Below are 19,571 nucleotides of genomic sequence, written 5' to 3'. Positions count from 1 at the left end.
AAAGCAATCTGTTGATAATATGTTATGACTTATTGCATGATCTTTCTACTTGAACCCACAGTACTCCCATTATCTTGTGATCTCTTGTCTCTAGTTGCTCATGATTGCCCTGCATTTTAGAAATGGATCCAGTGGGCAAGGGTGCACAGTCAGTTCAAATAAAACTGCTGCATGCATTGAACACTGCGGATGCGCAGTATATGGTCATCTACACATATACTTAATAATGCTCACATACATGTGATTTATATCCTAGTGAGAAAAATGAACTTTTTTGCATAAAGATCATTAAATTTGGGATTTGAACCATATTCACGTCTCTGCCCATTGAGTGCCTTTTTCATGGACTTTCTGTACAAAAGAAGCAAGAAGATCTGACCTCTGGCTCTTGGTAATTAATTTCTCAAAATGTTAAAGCTGAAGAAATCATTCATAACAAAGGTCAAAATTATAGCACATCTGCCCTAACAAATGCTCAACTCATCATTTTACTGCCCCCCTTACAAACACTCATACACAGACAAAAACACTCTCCTTAATTGAGCCTAAAACGTGCCTTAAAGGGACAATGACACTTCACCATAGGCTCCAGCTGTACTGACTGTGCTTAAGTAATTTCCCTGTTTGGTTTCCTAATAAACATGCAACATTGCATGTTAAGGTTTTGATAGACCAATAGTACCAGTACCCTTCTTTCAGAAACACAGACTTTCTTTATAGAGAAAAGCTGACATTAAAACTATTCGGGCTCCTATCACTCAGTGCTGCTGTAAAAGTGACAGGGTTTGTTACAATCTCTGGCTAGTCAGTTAGACTATGACAGGACATTACACTGCATAAAAGGCTCTCAGTCCTGGTGGATTATGCAGTGCAGTATCCCACGGCAGAACCTCAGCTGCATGTGTGACACAGACAGAGCAGGCTGGGCTTCTGTGTCTTCCTTAAGGCTAAATGGCTATTGTACAGAGCCAGCCTGTTATTTATAAATAATAGAACAATCTCCTAAAACATCAGGCCATGCTGCCTCTTTAAAAATCTGCTGGCAAAAACACTAACTAAAAACCAAGTGGCCGCAATCATGTACAAACTAAACCAACTACAGGCCTTATTATGATGGTATAGAGTGCATTGTTTACGGTGCATCAAGCACAGTAATTTGGTGCATGTCAGGCTATATGTTGCTACCTTGACAGAGCAAAGCTAAGGGCAGACTGTGAAAGGTTGGATTAAGTGGCTTGACTAAATATGCGTGTGTTTTGATGATAACATGAATAAAACAACATATGAAATATTCTGATGGAGGATTAATGTTATATTTCAGTGACGAATTGCCACATCATCAGAGACAATAAAATAGACAAAACAAGAGATTCTCACCTCAGTAAATAAACGCTGCATGCTGTGTGATATGCTCATAAACTAAACAGAGCAGGCTGGAACTAGTGGTCCTGTTAATAGTTGTCATTTTAAGTTAATACAAATAATTGTCTGAGGTGATTTTGTAGGCTGTAAGATGCTAAAGAGTTATTGTGCCATAATAACAGAAACTAGCCTATATATCAAAGGCAGGTGCTCACAGATCACCTTTGAATTAGCTTTTTTTCATTACAACAATGATGTTAGATATAATAATAATGCTTCATAAAGCTTGGTATTAGGGCTATGAATTGGCAAGAATCTGGCGATGAGATAAATATGGTAATACAGGGGTATATATATATATATATATATATATATATATATATATATATATATATATATATATATGGTCTCTGAGACAAATATGACAGGCAGTCTAATAAATTTGTTAAGCACTGTGTATACAGGAAAAAAAAAATATATATATATATACATATATATATATGTTTTTATTTATTTATTTATTTTTTGCGATAGGCTATTTTAGGGTATTGGTATTTCTTTAACCCTACTTGGAATGTTAATTTTTAAGATCCTTCAGACTACCAGAGGGGTGCAGTGAGGAACTTGTCACAGATTAAGCTGACTTTAGGATAAAGGATATTGTTACCTGAACGACCAATCAATTGGTCGTTTATTTTGGTCAAAAGTTTTGACTTTGGCTGACAAGCAGATTATAGGTGGTTTAAGGCATGTTTTCTTCGTGTCATTAAGACAGGAACATGAAAGCTCTTTATTGTAAGACAAAAATACGCCAGGGGGCTAAAGGTTATGAAAGTTCAATGTTATTTAAACAATGTGAATGCACAGCATACAAATATTTCTCACCTAATATCTATGTCCGGTGAAAAATAGGACAGACACTTGGACTGCATGCTGTACATGTTGCCATTGGCAACTCATTGGCTCCCCAACAGACTATACCCTACATTTGTTTAGTGATAAACTGAACAATAATATATACATGCATGTGTTTGAGTTAATATGGGTGTATGTGAGTGCATAATTTTGTCCCATATGAGGTGAGAAATAACCTTTGTCATAATTTTTTAGCCTCTGTGAACTGCCAATATCTCTCAGCTATAGTCACTGTTTTGTCAGCATGATGGACAAGAAAGCTTTGGAAATTTGAATTTGAAAGGAGTGCAGCAAGGCTATTGTCCCCAGACAATACAGTATGAAGGTTTGGGGAGCTAATGGTTTTCCTCATGTATTCATTTCTGTACAGGAAATCACACTGCAACAGAGAGCGATAGGACTGTCCTTGCACAATGTCATAGAATATGAATACAAAACAAACCTACTTTCACAACTACTCTTGGGGACTCACACAACTATGTACACACTTTTTTCTGCTTGGCTCTCTTTTGCTTTTACTCCTGTACAAGGACAAACTTTCTTTAAAAAAGTATTCTAAGTTATTTTTATTACTATTCATTCCGTACTTCATCCTTTTCTTTTTTATTTTCTTTTTTACACAAGTATTGGCTTAAAGCTGGAGATATCTTTTCATAAAGTTTTCAAAAGATGTTGAAATGACAGGCACAAGTGCAAAGCACAAGAAATTGATTATCTCAGGCTGCTTTGGACAAAAAAGAAATAAAAAATACTAAAGAAATGAAACAAGCATCCAAAGATAGAATGCAATCCAGGTAATATTTGAAAAACATTACATATGATATTGTTTTATACCTTAATTACATCACCCGGACATGATGATGTTATGTTGTGACCAGTTAAGAGTTTCACTGCCATATCCAGAGTCCTTTGGATAAGAAACATTGCTCACTTGTTCTGGTGAGTAAAGAAGGTCAACTTAATCCTGGGGAAGGACATCTAACTGTCTGAGGACTTTATTCTACTTATCATTAAACAATGAATGGTGTGTTTTTCTGATATTTAATCCCATGCATTAGTTACTCTTGCACTATTGTTGATTTTAAATCTTCTCTGTTTTGTTTCACTATTTTCTGTCTTGGCGTCCATCATTCTGTTTGTGCTCTGTATTCACTTGCATCACTGCACTTAGATTTTTTCTTCTCTCTGTGCACTTGAGTTAAGTGGAGTGACATAAGTTGAGAGGAATGACGATAAAGTTCAGCTGAATTGAATTAAACTGAAGTTCAAAGTGATAAATGGTAATCTTTTCCTCCTGCCACTCCTCCTCTCTCTGCCCACAGTGCAACACACAGAGGCCTTTTATGTTCACAATAGATCAAATTAAATGTGTATATTTAGACATGTTGCACCACTGAGGGGGCCAAGACCCCTTTTAAGGCTCTGGAGATTCAGTTCCAATGTCTTGGAACAAAGTTTTATTGCAAATCAACATTAGCCAAGAACTCTGCTCATACTGTCTGGAATTACATTAGGTTCCTGGCAACATTAACTTATTGAACAGTCTATCAGGATAAATTTGGGAGAACCAGTTGGGGCTCAGTGATTTTAATGGAACATGAAAAAACAACTCAAGATTTAATAGGTTGGAATCAACAAAATGGCTCTTGAAACAGAAAACCTATCCTGCAAATGGTCGCTCAATTCAGTTGAGGGGATATTCTGTTCATTTGAAAATTTATTATGAGTTAAAAAGAAATTGATTTTTTAAAAAATTGATTTCTTTGAAAGTGCAGGGAACATGTTGTTTCCAGCATTTAATTTTTCTCAGCAGTCTGTCTTAGATACTTAGATTGTGTCCTTATTTTTATTATTTAAAAATAAGAACACATTTTGCATGTTGAAAGTATTTGTTTACATATCTTTTTATCAGAGCATTGACAAAAATCCATAAACAGGATTCCAAATTGACCTAGCTTCAAAAATCATTATCAATTAAGAATAGTTAACAAATCCATATCTTATTGTTTACAGAAATTAAGCTTTTCGAAAGCAGACCTTTGTAACTCTAAAAAGAGTTGACTATAATCTTACTACTGTAATTGGCGGAGTTGATAGTCACTGATCCTTGTCCTTGATACCTCTCAGAAGACTTCTTAAGTGCACTGGTTTGACACTGGTTCCACGTCAAAATTATAAATATACCTCCTCCTACAATAGGAGATGTGTCACATGTTGGTGTTAGAAATCATGGTTCATTCGCTGTTATTTGTCGCCTGTAGTTGGAGTTGCTGTGTAAACATGTTTGAATCTGTGTCTGTCGTTGTGCAGCCAAACAGTGTGATGCTTTGTTAAAGCGCCATAATAACGTGCAAGCTCTACAACTTTGTAAAAGGCACAGCTTTAATGATCCCCTTATGATGCTGTACACACACTAGCACACAGAGACACTGAGCTAGTATGCAGTCAATCGGGGAAAAAACCCTTTGCCCTATGCAAAATAGCCTTATTGAATTGAGTTTGGTAACAGCACAGACTTATTAGAATAAAGATTAGTCTAATGTCTTCAAGAGCTGAAGGAAGTGCTGTTTGGATTTTAATATTAGGTTTTCGTTGCTATTAAAAATATTATTAATTAATTATTATTATAATTTCTAAACAGGGAATAACAACCAAAAAGGAGCAAAAATCTGTCTCAGAATTATCTAAATTATTATATTGTTATTATTTCATAAATATTGATATTCAAATAAATACAATGAAAATCGTACACTGCCCCTATCAACCATAATCACAGTGTTCATGTATAATAATCTCAGACAACTTCTCTTTAAATCTATATTAGAATGTATTGAACAAAGCAACAACAATTGTTATCAAAAAACAAGATGGCTGATGGTCTTAAAATGGCTGAGTCATATGAGGTTTCACAAGTGACTACACGTGATGGAGGATTTATGTAGATGAAGGATGGAGAAAGGAACTTTAGCTCTCAGCTACAAAATCAGGACAGTAACTTTGCCAAACAGAAACCCAGTGGACAGACTGTGAATATACAGTCTCACTAATGTTTGTGTTGGAGAAGGCACTGTACTGGACATAAATGTGGACACAGCAAGGTAAATCAACAACAAGCAGATAAATGCAGCTTTCAGTGAATGCAGATGAAACAATTCCACAGCTACAGTAGTTCTGCCCTGATCAAAACCTCTTACTTGTGGTCATTTCTTGTGATAAGGGTCTAGCTAAATCCAGAAGTAAGCAGAGTCCATTAATAGCCCTTCCACAGTTTGGATGCATATTCAGCAAATGAAAAGTCTCGTATCATGCGTGTCCTTCTTCAGATACCGGTGGGCTTTCTGCAGCACTCCTGTCTGCATGGCTTCAAAGAAAGGAAAGAATGCTTATACTCGACCAGCCAATTGCTGACTGTGCTAAAACTTCAGCTGGAGTGGGAAACACAAAGTGACCTGGTCTTCTGCTCGCAGGTGCTTGTCTTGGTGTTGGAATGGCCATTGAGGTGGGGGGGTCACAGTGGTTTTTGTTACCTGTGGACCACCTGCTGGGAGGAGTCAATTCTCTTCCTATCAGAGAGGAGACTGTGTCCTGCTGCAAAGGCTCTTGGGATGAAGAGTCAGTTTTTATGACTCAAAAAGTATTGCAACTCAGGCTCCAACACTGCAATGTGGGCTGAGTCTTTATTTCATGAAATCCACCATATGGCTCATTCCCAAACAGTGCACTGCAGTTTTTATGATGCATGGACTTTCCAGAGATCAGGAAACATAGCCACCTCTGAATGACTTTTTTCAATTTCAATAAATGATGATCAATGTGTCAATAAGGTCAGTAAATATTACTTTGACATTGCTATTACTAAGCCATAACCAGGAGTTAAGTCAGTCTGAGGCTCTCAGCGTGTGTTGATCATGTGTGGCACCATTATGCATGACTAGGATATGTCTGTAGTGGTTGTTGTCTGTGTGGGATGCAGGCAGGATCTGACACACCTGTTGCAGGCAGGAGTGGATAGCACATGCTGTGGGAGTGGACGGAAATGGTCAGAATCCAGCAAGAGCGGGCGGGAGTGAAATTAAGAAAAGAGTCCCATGCCGGGCTTTAGTTTTAATGAACGACTTATTACTCTGTCTGTGATATCACAGAAGAAAAATAATGTTTCATAGAAATAAACAATAAAATAGATCACTGTGTGTTCTCAGGACTCCTTTCAAAAAGGAATTAAATGGCTGGCTGTTCTTTTCACACGGTAAATAATAAATTGAATGAAAGCATTGGACGAAGTCATGTCTCCTAAGAAGGTAAGGTAAATAGCTTGAGTCCAAGAATTAATAATCTTGTCAAATATTTGCCTGGATTTTACTCACAAGTACAGCTACAAATAAGAACACACACACACACACATACACCCCCCCACTCACACATTAGCCAGCAATAGGCCAGTGGAATTAATCAAGGCATTTTGACAGCAACAGAGAAAAGGTCACTTAAATCAAAATCATGGTCATAGTTAGACACATAAAGGCACTTACACACATGCACACACTGGTATTTTATTTGCTATTTACAGAACATGCAGGAGATAAAAAGAACACCTGTGTGTTGAGAGGCATGTATGCAATAGTTGATCCATATCCTGTACATTAAAATTATAAATCTGGTAAGTAAATCCCAGATTCCTGTTAGATTATACTGGCCTCAAAAGTCTCTTGGAGTAGACATCTTTCAGAAAAAGATGAACATATCGCTTTTTTTCACTATTCTATTCCATTTGCATGTATGTAAATAAGCGACTTTTCAAAAATGTAGTGCAGTGTCACTCCATTATAGGTAGAAAACACCTGATTCATTTACAGTGGTGCTCTATAACACAATTGAAAACCATGAAAGAAAACAGCACAGCTTTCTTCTATCTCTACCTTGCTCTCTCTTACTCAAGTGTGTAATTACATAAATTTGTTATTTTTTCAACTATATCTATCTCATTGAAGCTTCTTAGCAGGTGTGGAGCTAGGATTACGAATTTGTTTTTATCTGAAGTTTAAATTTTTTCCCCGTCTAATACTTATACTATTCTGTACTTTTACAAGAACTAATTTTAGATATTTCTGTTCTTGAAACATTTGCAGTCAGCCTTTTTTCACCTGCAGACTACTGATGAGTCAAATATTAATGCATTTATTGGCACGAGTAAAAAATGCTGCAAACTGCCCAATGCAAAAATATGATTGTGATATTTTATAGCTGCAGACCATGCAGACCCATACACCAATTTAAGAGCACATTTACAGTAATTTGTATTCAAGGAAATCTTTTTTTTTTTTTTTTTGGTTATAAAAATGTATTATTATTTGTTTGCATTGACAGCTGGGAGATGGGGAAAGGAAGGGGAGGGGGCTTTGAGATCTACACTGACTCTTCCTGAAATAGCGAGAGAGCGGATCAGTGTTGTCTGCTGATGAACTTTAAACAGAAACAGTCTGTGCTTTTGAGACAATTTGAATACAAAACCTGGCGGGAACCCTTGTTGTCCCCATTTTGTTTTGTTGATTCTGTAGCTTTAATCAGAAGTGTTATTCTGGGTATGAAACTAGAGGGTCACTCTCAGCAGCAGCAGTGTTAGTCACTGTGGATGAGATTGATGAGTGAAAGTCTGTCATCAATCACTGAGAAGGTTACTGACTTTTACCTGGGTGAAAGCTGAGTCCCTGTCCTTCACATGTAGCCCTCTCTCTGTCCCTCATGGATCCATCTGCTGTTCAGCAAAGTAACATCATGTGTGCACAGTAGAATTAATATCAGGTTGTGATTAATGATGTAGTGGTGCAGGTACAGTATGTGATGGATCACTGACTTTTAGCACCATGGACAGCTCCACATACAGTAGGCCTCTATTCCTCAGCTTTGAATAAACATATCACTTTTCTGTAGCGACAGAAGGTGGATTTGGTTTATCCTTTTAGCTCATGTAGGTTTTTTGCATTGATTACAAGTTTTTAATGCATGTGTCTGTGTGTAATCATGGCACCGAAACATTTTGTGTTTCACTCTTTTTCCAAAATGGCAAATGTCACATGTTTTTCAGAACTCACCAAGATAAACTTTAACCAGTGGTCTTTGTTTCCATAGACAGTTTCTCTCTGCCTGAGTGGTTTGTTTTAACTGCTGTTTGGATGAATATCTTTGCACATATCCTGGGTTTTCAGTAAGAAAATTATAGTATCATTTGTCTGTCTGACTCTGTCATCATCATTGCTACTGTGACCATGGGGTAAAGCCTCCATTTTGCCACATGGGTAGTTGCAATACAAGTGCAAAGTGCACTCAGCTGCCAAACTTTGTGGGCATGTCAGCTGACATATTTTAGAGCAAATTCTTCCATGGATCAGGGCTAAAGCATGCTAGACTTGGACAGTAACTGTATAGAAATCATAGGGCTATTAGTGGGCTCAATCCTTTTCTGTTGATCTGGCCCTGTGTGCATGACATATTTGATCTGAAAATGCAACAATATTCATAATTTTTAAGATGCCATGTGTGTGAACTTGTATTTTTGCATGTGTTTGGGTGTTCATGACTCCAAATACAACTCTCGAAGCAAAATTTGTAGTTTGCAAAAACCTGTCCAACCCTAAGCAGTGCAACACCCTGTTCACTTATTTATTTGTCATTAACCACAGACTGCCTGTGACCTGCTGTAAGCCTCATTAGAATACACTCCCATTAACGACTCACATTAGGCTCACACAGAGACACATACCCGACCAGCATATTCACATCATTTTGTCCTTGAAATATATTGCATAAGCTTTGGTGAGAGTGCATAAGCTGACTGACTCAGTACAATACTGTTTAAGAACATTTTAAGTGGTGTGTCCTCCTCATCCTACCTCTTCATCTTGAAAGAAGGTTTCAAAGAGATGTACATGCAGGAAAAGATACAGAGAAAAGGATGGAAAAAGGCAATCTGCCCCTACCACTCTCATGTGTTAAATGTCAGAGATCAAGTAAGTTGCTTTTGTTGTGAAGGAGAGTGATTCTAAGACAGGTGGCGAGGTAAGACAGAGAGATGATGAAAGAGGAACGGAGAGGACAGGTAAGCAGGTGAATGGGAGGGGGTTTGCTGCTGCTTGCATGTTTTTATTTGTATCTCTTCCATATCATTTTACTTGATTTCCAGCCCTCAGTGATAATTTTGGTGTCCACTGACCATTATTAAATCAATATGTCTCAAAAAAATAAACATTGCACCTGGTTTCTGCTGGTTCAGAAATATGCTCTGTAAAGGATCTATTGCACTGGTTAAGTCTGAATGTAAAGACAGCATGGATCAGGGTTTTTAGCAGCAGGGAGGGGGAGTGATGGACAAGGGAGGGTTATGTTTTTGGGGGTTACGTTTTAATAGATTTGGTGGGTGATTTTGTGTGGATAAATATGATCTCAGATTTAGCATGAGGACATTGATAGACATCCACGTTTTTCTATCAGTGAGGCAGTTGGTTAGAGTGGAGTAATTTTCATAACTTGAACTTTAATATCGTAATCCACAGATACTATCCAGATTAACAGTGTCACTAGTTAACCATACCTCTATGGCAACACAGATGTTAACAAACAGTTAAGCAAGAACAAAAACAAAAATAGATTGTTTGACTGACTGACTGTCAATACACAGTGGATGCCATCGTTTTCATTTGTGTATGAGTTTGAGTCCAGAATGTGTTTTTCACACCTGTTAATGATGAGTTCTCTGAGAGACACGAGGCATGCAGTGTCAGTGTGAAGGCTCCAGTGTATTCAGCTGCTTCAGCTTTTGGACTGGAGCCATTAGAGAAGGAATGAAAGAGAGGGAACCTTGATCAAAGCTTTTACTGGGAAATCCTTTTAAATTATTAATGACTCAAAGTAGCTGGACAGGACATGCACCCACATATACAGTACATGCTCCCAATGCAACACTCTGGCTCAGAAAGTCAGATCCTAAGATTCCATATCTTATATTAAAGACCGTGATAGGTTGGAAGTGGTCCATTACTAGACAGATGTTATCAGACAGTCGGGAACCCTGCGTCTATAATGGCCCAATTATAGAACTGTTTCCACTAAACAACAATGGATTACATTGAGTCCTTCTATGTCACTTTAATTCATCACACATGACAGACATTTAATGGAGGCATGCAGGTTGATTGACAAATTTTTATATACTGAATGTGTGTGTAGTGGGGCCCAGACAAATATTCAGTTCCATTATTGATCCAGTTTCAGGTTGGAAACATAACTTAGTATTTGATAAAATTACCTCGAAGTTAACATTTATATCCTAATAAAACTTGGAAATTAAAAAAAAAACAACTGCTCTAAAATCACAGGAAAAAACTGTTTTCAATGCTTTTCCTAATTTATAATCTTAGGGGTCTCAGTGTAATTTTTGGGTTGTATCGACTGGTCTATCTATCATCATTTAATCTTCATTTACCTTCCAAGAAACTAATTTCAAGTATCAAAGCCATAGCAGCCAATCAAATTTCAACAACGTGAACTCCGTTCCTGTGTCATGTCAGGCCACCCTATCATTTGCTGTATCTTTTCAGTGCTTTTGAAATCAGACAGGCACTCACTCTTAAAACTGCAGTACTGCTCCTTCAGAAAGGATGCAAGACTGTGCCACTTTGCAGACAATAAAAGAATGTCACCCTATTCCATTAGGAAATTGTTCATCAGCTGTTAAGTTAACCATATAGAAGCAGTCCGTCAGAAAATGAATAAAGTGAATAAAACAAGCAATTAAGAGTTGCATTATTTTCTAATGGTGTTCATTTGAATTGTGTTACCTTTAGAGATCAGACAGTCACTTTAAAATGAAGCATTTTCAAAAGCTTTTTCCATATCCCTGTTTAAAAGTGTAAAAAGTCTGTGTCAAGAAATCAGAAGTCTGATCATTTATTTTGATCTGTTAAATGCCTTAATAAGTCTATGATAACAATCAAACCTCAGAACCTTCAGGTTTCATGCATTAACAACTTTATCCTTTGATAAGTTTATGAAAGGAGACAATTCTTTGTCCAGTTTCCCTCAACTTCTGCTCAGGAGATCACAAGCAGCTCTTTATGCTTTATTTGTAAAGAGCAGCAGCAGTGATAACAGCTTCAGGCAGCTATTTCAGACGGTGTTAGTTATGCAGTTTAATCCTCACTTGTCCGTTCATTACAGAAACTGCATTGCCATTTAAGCAGATCTAAAGCAAAAAGTCATTCTTGAAAATTTAAGTTGGCTTATAGTTTCGTGAAACCCGAATTTTATATGAGAAAAAATTAAAAATAACAGCAAGAGAGACAAGAGAGGGGGCCATTTTAAGTTTAAAAAGTTAAATTTAACTGTATTTTTAATTCTATAATAGATAAGTGATTATGAACATGCTATCTTAATTTACTTAGATATCTGAAGATCTGAGTTTAAAGGTCACATATTTTACCCTTTCACAGTTTTTCTCAGTCGCTTTGGTACATTTAATGAATCATGCTTGTGTCATTGTGTATGGATAAGACAGTCAAATTGCTGTGTTGTCAATATATCAGTGTACTCTGGAGGAATGTTCTGATGTAAACTATGGCTAAAGTTTTGATGACAATTATTGTAAATTGTAAGTTACACCTTAGTGTATTGATTGATTGCAAGAGACTGGACAAGATTCACATTTCTGCTTTTACTGTTTGTACTGTAATTTGTTGATGATGTCATTGCGATACAGAAAAGAAAAGACAGCACTGCATAGCACAAAGAAAAAAAAAACAAATTAACAAAAGTAGAAATGTGAACATAGGACAGTCTTCTTAGAAAAAACTGTACATGCAGTGCTGTAGGAATTACAGTGCAGTCTTCCTACACCTCCTGACTTTCCTGTCTGTTGGGCCACAAATTCTCATCCACATCACAACGAATTTCTTCTCTTGTGATGCAGCATGGAAAGAATCTTTTAGAGTGTCTTATCCAGCCTCTGCAGGTATCTGCTGTGATGTCACCACACGCTGCATCCATGGCAGCCAAAAGGGTCATCTGTGTATGTGGCTGGCAATCATATACTTTCAATCTCCATGCTGAGAAAATTCCTCAATCATCAAATCTCCTCAGTCAAATTCCTTGATTATTGGTTGATCTAATGCTTCACACATTTCCCTTTGTTAGTGAAAGTCAAGATTCACCTGGGAGCAATTTACCAATTCAGGACAGATTTAGGAAAAGAAAGTCTAATGGAAATGTATAGAAATATGCTTGACATATTATGACAACATGTTCAACCATATTGCATGTAAAGACTTATGCGATGAACTAATGCCTAAATGTTGTGGGGGGTTGAACTATTCAACAGAGACCCATTATAATACATTTTGATCAATATGACATAAGCAACTGATAATGTAGGAAACCACAGAGAATTATACATAATAATTTGCATGGATGTACCAAAGCATTTGCAACTTGTTCAAAAAAAAGAGAAACTGCTTTTTTGATGTGCACAAGTGACACAATGATGTGAAGAATGAACAAGTAGTTTTGAGAATTTCAATTCTGATCTGAGAAATGTACCAAAGCGACTGAGAAAAACTGTAAGACAAGTCTATATTGGTCTCAGAGGTCCCCAAAACATGCCTGTGAAGTTTGTTGCTGAAAAAACACTCCCGTATTGGATAATCGCATGTCTAAAAAACCCCCCGTTTCGGTCCTGCTCAGAATGATCTGTTTCTGTGTCTGTGGCTTTAAATGTTAATGTGCTGTCTGACTCCGCCCCTGACCACACTCAGGGAATGGGTGTGGTTTAATGGACGTGGCTCTCCTGATCCTTCTCTCAGTTGGCAGCTGAGAGGAGGATCAGGAGAGGATATATATACAAAGTTTAATTAATTAATTAATAAATTGATTGATTATTATATATATTTATAAAAGTACTCCGATGTATTTCTTATGACAGGAAATTCAGTAATATAACACATTATTTTCCTAGCATGGTGCAGTAACATAAGGAGTTATTTGTTTTAAGTAAAACTATCTAAAACTGTATATATACAGTATTTTTTGACATTTTAGTTTCAGCAGCTATATATTTATGCTTATACCATATCAGAGGGCATCTGAACTCCAAGGATGGTGTTTGTACTTATCAAAATGCAGAGGTACACAAATTTCAAATAGCAGCAGATATTTCTAGTGATTTCATCATTGGAACTTTTAGTTTTGCCTGCATGCTGTGAATTCTATCAGGAGGAATTGTACAGACACATTCTCTCATCCTGTTAAAGCTCAAAACTTACTTTGTCATACAGATGAATTTGTGTACCTCATTGTGTGCTTGACATTTTACAATAATGATTTTCTAATTTTCAGTCTTATCTGTTATATTTATGAACATCAGAAGTAAAATGTGAGGGGAAAGATTAATAACCTTAAAAAATATAAACAATTCTATCAACAGAAATAATATATAAACAAATAGAAAATAACAAGCAAACATCTATGCATGCTTTTCAATTGACTTTCACAGGCTGTCACCTACGGGGGATCTGGGTGGTAAGATCGCAAATATATTGTAGTACGATTATTTAATGCAATCCATTCACAAGGGTGTGAATACATAGTGCAGAGTAGCAAAGCCTTTGCTGAGGTGTGTTAGTAAGTCAAAGCTGCATGTGTCGAATGCTCAAGAAATAAAACCAGCTTTGACAGCTGTAATACCCTGGAATTAGTGTGAGTTAACCTCCTACTCTCTCCCTGTCTGTCATTCCCTCCTTTTTCCTTTTCTGTGTTGCCTGATGTCTGTCTCTCTTTTCCACTTGCTTCCCTGTTCCATTGTTATAAGATGAAATCTGTGTGAGGTAAAGAATCTCAGCAAAGAGCAGGGATGAAGAACAATACAACTGATGGCAGCGTAGCGTCAGTGGCAAATGATGTCATGGCCAATAAATCTGCTGTTGACCACTGAGGTGATGGATTGAAAAATATCGGAGGAAGACAAGGAGAAGCAGGATATTGAGAACATATAGATTTAGAGAAGCAATTATCATTTAAATATAGACAAAGATAAAGTAGGATTGCAAATATATGAATATATGAAGAAAAGTAAAGGGTGGCAAACATGGATGATGAAGATGGTGATGTGGAGGAGTAGGACAAAGAAGTCAGTGAACAAGACAAGAGGAGGGAGGGATATCAACATACAAGACATGCAGGATAAAAGAGACGACACAGAGGAGTGATTCTGAGTGGAAACACTTGTCTCTCAATCAGGAAATGGACTCCTACAAATAACAAGCCCTCTCAACAGCATGATGTCACCTTATTAACACCCCACCCCCCACCCCCTCAGGCACACACACACACCCACACATACACTCACTACAAGGCAAGGGCAGTGACAAGTGGACTGGTGTGGTAGTGGTGGTAGCAGATACAGCTCTCCTATTGCCATCACAAAAAGAAATCTAAAATTCAATTAATCTCCAAGCAGAAAAAAAAGTTAACCATGCCATAATTTTGTCCAATACTTAAGTTGTTTTTGTCTAAAAAGTCCTTCTTTTTGTTGCTCTTGTTCTTGTTGTGGAAACCCTTAGTATTTGCTGTATAGGGTGGCCGAGCAGTGACATGGCTTTTTTGTGAGGATTTTACAATTTATCTTGACATTGAAAAAAGCAAAGAAAGCAGGTAAAAAATAATAAGGAATATAGGATACCGAGATTAAAAAAAAATCCTTGTCTCGAACAAATAGGGAAAAAGGAAAATGGCATTGTGGCCATATCTGAACATCTTTGCACACTAACTTCACAACTTTCATGTAGAGGGAGTTAACTTTTCATCACATGAAAAAGATTTAAAAAAAAAAAAAAAAAAAAGAATATGAGACTAGTCCCATAAACACAGTTTTAAGGACTCATTCAAAATGAAGCTGAATGAAAAATGTGCAGAAGCAATCCCTGGATAATGATTGGTAAATTTAGGTGAATAAAAGACCAACACAGTCAATATTAGATAAACGCTTATAGGGAATTTACTTAATCAGTCAGTTATTAGAAATGATTAACAATGATCTTTGTTTTTTTTTTTTTGTTTTTTTTTTTTTGACTCTCAAGCATAAATTTTTGTGCTGTATTTTTACCTCCGCCAAGGAGTTTATGTGATCGAGTGGGTTTGTTCGTTTGTTAGTTACTTAGTTAGTTAGTTAGTTTGTTAGCAACATAACTCAAAAGGTTGTGGACCGATTTTAAAGAAATTTTCAGGAAATGTCAGAAAGGGCATAATGAAGAACTGATTAGAGTTTGGGAGTGATCTGGATCACTGTATGGATCCAGGAATTTTTTAAAGGATTCTGTACTATTAGGAGATAGGGCTAATGGCAGAGGTCTGTGCTCTCCTAGTGCTTTTCCATTTTGTTTTAGTAATGCTTAAAAGAAAAAAAATGATAGTAAGGGTCATATTGTGCACTGTAGCAGATATTTTACTTCTTGACAGTTAATAAGACTATCTTGATTGCTCAAGAATAGTCACATTGCAAATACTGATTTGTTACCTTGTCATCATGAGAGTCTACTGCCCATGGGCTTGCATTTTAAGCATGTACTTTTCATTTTGGCTGGCGGTGCAATTTACCCTCTATCTAATGCTAATGAATAAAAATTATGTTATTGATTGTTAGAAGGATTTCTTCCTCCTCCAGAGGTCAAGGCCAGGTTCACAGTACAAAATGTCTGGTGGTTGGTGCTTAGCAGTCTAGAGATGGCAAGGGCATGCTTTGGTAAATGGAGATACATGGTGTTACATATAATATAGATAGATAGATAGATAGATAGATAGATAGATAGATAGATAGATAGATAGATAGATAGATAGATAGATAGATAGATAGATTCCTCTTGTCTGAGTCCAGAGAACAGACACACAGACAAGTGCAGTCACCTGCATGCAAACACGTGCACAGATACTACATCCACAAACGCTGAATTTAACTACTGATGTGCAGACTTCCCTGTTTAAAAGTTACTCCTGTGTAAAACCTCATAAAAATACACTCCATTGCAGCTCAAAAGCACAACCCTTCATTACAAACTTTGTGACATCAAGAAGCTTCCTGTGTGTGGTTGCATGTAATGAAAACTTTGTCATTGAGCAAAAACAACATAACTTTGAGAATAAAACAAAAAAAAAACAAAAAAAAAAAAAAACACTGGAGAAGCAGAGAGACAAATTGAGGAGGCAAAGAGCCAATCAGACTGAGAGCAGAGGTAGGCCGACTGTACACCCAGTTAGTGTCTGTGGGGAGGATGAGGACGATGTCAAATATCAAGAGTAATAAAGCAGGCGCAGTAAATAGTGTATTCAGTTAATTATGTCAAGACCAGAGTAAAATATTGGCTTCAAATTATCATATACTATACATAAATGTAAATATATGTATATATATAACCAATTACAAACAGGATTATACAGTAAATCAACCTGTAATGCAGTCCTGCTTATATTATCCATATAAGCAGTGAATTATTATTAATAATCACAAATATAAGAAGAAGACTCTTAGTCCCCTACACTTTCACTCTTCTCTCCATCTGTTCTCCATCTGTCATCCACTCTGCCCACTAATACCCCCCCCCCCTTGTCTTGTGTCTTTCACCCACAGAATGTATTTCTTGTCGTCCTACCCATGGCATCATCAGAAATCAAATTCATGGTCAATGAGCTAAAATTATAATGACCTCAGAATCATGCTACCTTTCCCATGTAGGCGTTTAGTTTTCTACTCATTTCTCTTTCCTCCATTGTTTTAAGTCATGTGTCATTAGTGATTGTTATTTTTTGCAATAACTTCCTTCTGAAGTTTTTGTTTTATGGGCAACATGAATCATATTACACACATTGAATGGCACATCCAATTAATTTTTCTAAGTATTAAATCAAGTATTAGCTCTGCTTTAGAAGGGGGAGTCATGATTCTACAGAATAAATATGACAGCAACTCTCTATTTGTCAAGGTTTACTTGGTTGGCACATTGTTTTTCGTAAAACTAATGCTATTTCATTCATGCAGTAAATTAATTTATTTGTTTCGGATTTGTAAATTACAAAAGCAATGAAAAAAGAGGTCAACAAAGAGGACTTTCAGTGTTGCCTCTACACAGATTGTGAATGATTTTTCCTTTGAATGCTTTTAAACACAGTTTCTTTGCTTTTCTCCATGTTTGCATCAACATCTCTCTGTCTTGTTGCTCCACCCTATTACACTCCCTGTGTCATTTATGTTTGTTTATTCTCAGTCTGTGTTTTTGTCCTTTTTTTCACCTTTGCTTCCCTTCTACTGCCAGTCAGCATTGACTTCCACACATGTGAGGCTTGTATCCATTTGCCTGACGTCGTCTGCAAATGTTTCTGTCAGTGTTTCTCATTGTCTTATGAGCTGCTGTCATTAATTATGAAATCTCAAATGGATTTCCTATACACACAAACACCCTTTCTCTACACACACAGACAAAGATGGTGTCTTTCCTCCTTTGAATGTGCAGTTCCTATAAATCAAGTATGGATGTGTGTGATTTGTATGAAGTATGTGTACAGTATGTTTGCGTTGCACCCCGTCTTCCGATCAGGGCTTAGCTCTGGGAATTCTGTCAATCAAACTGGTTAGCAATTTGTCAGGGATGCAAGGCACTTTCTGAGACCGACAGTTACAGAAGTACTGATCTCTCTGAATATGAGAATGTATATTTTCAATGTGTGTGCAAAAGAGTTTTTCGGTGAAGCTATAAGTTCTGCTAATACTAATGCTGTTATGTGGTTATGCATTGAAAGTCTTCATAAATATCTGTGGGCTTAAAGCATAAGCCTGCACATTTGTGTTGTGTGTATTCATGAATGTGGCAGTGGTATCTACGCAGCAAGACGAGAAGGACAAGTGACAGCTTCAGTCTCACATTAACACACACATGCACACACACACAAATCTTACTAAAGACAGAACTGACAGCTTTCTCTTCTATTCATATTATTTATGTGGTCTCCATCCACATTTGTAATTCCCTTAAGTGTTCCTATTTCACTTCCCTCTCTCTCTTGTTTTAATTTGCTGGCTGACTCTTTTTGTTGATACTAATATAAAAATGGTTAGGATTTTTATTTATATCAAATATAATCTAAAATAAATACAGTTAACATTAGTTATTGTAGAGAAAAAGTTGTAATAAAAATACAAATAAAATTGCCTAAATTAAGCAAACTACTCTTTAGGACAGTGTTTACAGAAAAATAGAGTTTTTACCCTCTTGGCATTCAGAATTGTTTCATTGTGTCATATCTTTATTCTGAAGGCTGGGAAATCAATTGCTGACATTCATTCTAGAATCATCTTTTTCTGTTGGATTTCTTCTGTTTCTCATTCATACTTAACTGCTTCACCTTTTCTGTTTTCTTTCCATTTAAATCTTTCATTTACTTTTTCTATTGCTTTCACCTAAACCCATTTCCTAAGATGCCCCTGCTCTGTGTGTGCGTGTGTGTTATGTGTGTGTGAGACCCTCGTGACAAAGTGATGTGCGTCACTGGAGACTTATTTACTTTCTTATTCTTGTTCTTTGGATCAGCTGACTTAAACAGCCGGACCTCGTTGGCTAATAGACCAAGGCCACTCTCCACTAAAAGTAAAGTGACAAATTGACTCCTCTGTCACACACACTCACCCATGCAGACACATGCATGCACAAACCATATACACACTTGTCTGTTTTATGGTTATGCATCCTGTGTGAACTCTCAGAAGAGGACACTGCATGAAAACAGGTCTTCCATGTCTTTTTCTTCCCTTAAATCTTAGTTCACAGATAAATTGAAGTATGCTTGTGATCGCCACTTAACCTGACTGGATCTTTGTTGAACCTTTGTTTGTTATGGCTGTATCTGTGGTAATGTGGGAAAATAATAGCACCATGCAATGAGGGATAAAAAGCCATTTTTCTAAGCTATTGTTTTTTGAGGGAGGGTACTTTTCGACCCTAAGGTCAATTCTTCTGCAGTGAACAACACGTTATTGTAGCTCAACCTGTCTGATTTTCATTAACAACAGTAATTCTTAGTTTCATGGACGAGGATGCACTAGGCTAATAAGAGCAGTCTTCATTGCCAGCCATAAAACAAAAGCCATTTTGTTATAGCCAAAGACTCAAATGAACTGACAGTGATATAATTTTAATGATATATTTTAATAAAACTGATGCAGAACAAAGCTGAGATGGGAAAAAAGAAGAAAAACACTAGGGCAATAA

At 36.8% G+C, this 19,571-nt stretch overlaps 1 protein-coding gene across 3 annotated transcripts in view; it reads right to left on the bottom strand.

Annotated features, from left to right (window-relative positions):
- cntfr (ciliary neurotrophic factor receptor) overlaps nucleotides 1-19,571 on the bottom strand; it is a 324,273-nt gene that overhangs the window by 157,231 nt on the left and 147,471 nt on the right. The gene's annotated exons all lie outside the window — the stretch shown is intronic.

The sequence above is a fragment of the Cheilinus undulatus genome, linkage group 17, assembly GCF_018320785.1.
Source record: "Cheilinus undulatus linkage group 17, ASM1832078v1, whole genome shotgun sequence".
NCBI lineage: Eukaryota > Metazoa > Chordata > Actinopteri > Labriformes > Labridae > Cheilinus > Cheilinus undulatus.
The sequence above is the reverse complement of the archived record's forward strand: the minus strand, read 5'-3'. Positions and strand labels throughout refer to the sequence as shown.